Below are 2,500 nucleotides of genomic sequence, written 5' to 3' on the forward strand. Positions count from 1 at the left end.
CGTGCGTGCGTACGTGCGTGTGTGTGTGTGTGTGTGTGTGTGTGTGTGTGTGTGTGTGTGTGTTGGACCGTGCACTGTTCTAATTTTACATGCTGGAGGGAGCCGAGTCTTTTGTTGGTCAAGGGTAATCTGAAATCCTGTTATTGTTCAGTCGCACCAGCTGACAGCGACAACACGGAGCTCAGGACTGCGGGACAGGAGCGCAGGGGGCTGGGGAGACAGGGCTGGGCTCTGGGGTTGGGGCTTATGCACTAGAGGGGTTGGGGAGACAGGGCTTGGCTCTGGGTTTGGGGCTGGGGCTTATGCTGTAGAGGGGCTGGGGAGACAGGGCTGGGGGCTGGGGCTTATACTCTAGAGGGGCTAGGGAGACAGGGCTGGGCTCTAGGGTTGGGGCTGGGGCCGAGACAGCTGTCAACCTCAATATATTGGATTCAGACGTTTGGACATGCTATGTGGTGTGGCGCCTGTGGCCTTTAAATGCCGTGTGCTTCCATGTGACATAACAAGCCTAGTTTGGCCGTCACGTATGTTGTAAACACTGCTTGGTTTGTTCACTTTGAGGAACTGTCACTGTCATAACACACACACACACACACACACACACACTATAGGGGTCCTTTTTCATCTGTGTTCCTGATCAGCATGCATGTTACCTGCGGCATATTAATGATTATTGTGCTGTGTTGACATTTCCTTGGCCTGACAACCAACCGCACTGTATCAAACCTCAGATCAACTCCTGTCCAACGGGTTATGTTCCCCAGGTCTGTGTGTGTGTGTGTGTGTGTGTGTGTGTGTGTGTGTGTGTGTGTCATCAGTCATCTCACACATACCACAGATCAGATTCCTCATTAAACAGTATGCTTTGACATGATAGCACTTGACATTCTCTTTCAGGTATGAGAGGCTTCTGAACAGTGTGTGTCTGTGTTTGTTTGTGTGTGTGTGTGTGTGTGTGTGTGTTTGAGTGAACAGAGGGTGGCAAGTGTGTTGCCATCTCAGTGGATTTCCCAATGCAGCTCAGTAAGCCTCTTAGAAACAGGCTGAAAACCAGCATATGGTGGGAAAAGGCCCTGTGATGTGATGTGATTTGGTTTGGAGGAGAGAGAGAGGGACGGAGAGAAGGAGGGAAAGAGAGGGGAAAGGTGTGTGTATTGTGTTTGTTTGAGAGAGAGAGAGATAGAAGAGCTGTGTGTGTGTGTCTGTGTGCCTGTGTGTGTCTGAGGAAGAGAAAGAACAATAGCAGTGGTATGTTTGAGAGAGAGAGAAAGAGGGAGAGAGGGGGTGGGGGGATAACTCCTAGGAGATGTCCCTCTGACTGTAGCGGTGTTCCGGCATTCCGGGGTTCCTGTGTTGGTCCATCCGGATCGCGGAGAGAGGAACTCCCTGCTGTGGAATGCTGCCTCTCTGCCTCTCTGCCTCTCTGCCTCTCTGACTCCAGTCCAGTTCAGTCCAGTCCAGTCCAGCCCAGCCCAGTTCAGTTCAGTTCACTCCAGTCCGGCCCAGTTCAGTTCAGTTCAGTCCAGTTCACTTCAGCCCAGCCCAGCCCAGCCCAGCTCAGCCCAGCCCAGTTCAGCCCAGTCCAGTCCAGCCCGGTTCAGTTCAGTTCAGTTCAGTCCAAACCAGCCCAGTCCAGCCCGGGAAGGTTAGTCACGGTTTAGTCTGCTGAGGAGGGTTAGTCAGGGTTTAGTCTCTGCTGAGGAGGGTTAGTCAGGGTTTAGTCTGCTGAGGAGGGTTAGTCAGGGTTTAGTCTCTGCTGAGGAGGGTTAGTCAGGGTTTAGTGTCTGCTGAGGAGGGTTAGTCAGGGTTTAGTGTCTGCTGAGGAGGGTTAGTCAGGGTTTAGAGGCCGGCGGAGGTAGACATCAGAGGGACAGGCTCATCGGAACGGAATAAGGAACGGTATCGAAATACGTTGTGTGTGTGTGTGTGTGTGTGTGTGTGTTTCTCTGGAACACAGTGTGCTGCCCCCCCCAGCACCCTTGAGAAAATGTGTGTTTTCTTGGACGAGCGGTGCTCAGAGAAACCATGTGAGTCTTGTGTGTTGTGCTCAGAGAGACCATGTGTGTGTTGTGCTCAGAGAGACCATGTGTGTGTTGTGCTCAGAGAGACCATGTGTGTGTTGTGTGTTGTGCTCAGAGAGACCATGTGTGTGTTGTGCTCAGAGAGACCATGTGTGTGTTGTGTGTTGTGCTCAGAGAGACCATGTGAGTCTTGTGTGTTGTGCTCAGAGAGACCATGTGTGTGTGTTGTGCTCAGAGAGACCATGTGAGTGTTGTGCCGTGCGCTCACGTCCAGACCGACCCCCGTGTCACTGTTCTGTGGTGATGCAAACACGATGAGAAGGAGGGAGGGAGGGAGGGGTGTTCACTGGAACCTTCAAACAAACTTTGTTTTGAAGTTTGCCGTGGCCCCACTCTCTCTCTCTCTCTCTCTCTCTCTCTCTCTCTCTCTCTCTCTCTCTCTCTCTCTCTCTCTCTCTCTCTCTCTCTCTCTCTCTCTC

General features: G+C 52.3%; 1 protein-coding gene across 3 annotated transcripts in view; it reads left to right on the plus strand.

Annotated features, from left to right (window-relative positions):
- Positions 1-2,500, plus strand: part of fbxl2 (F-box and leucine-rich repeat protein 2) — a gene marked incomplete at its 5' end in the record, with an annotated part of 29,973 nt that overhangs the window by 170 nt on the left and 27,303 nt on the right. The gene's annotated exons all lie outside the window — the stretch shown is intronic.

Source organism: Nansenia antarctica (assembly GCF_963989245.1).
Source record: "Nansenia antarctica genome assembly, chromosome: 3".
NCBI classification, from domain to species: domain Eukaryota; kingdom Metazoa; phylum Chordata; class Actinopteri; order Argentiniformes; family Microstomatidae; genus Nansenia; species Nansenia antarctica.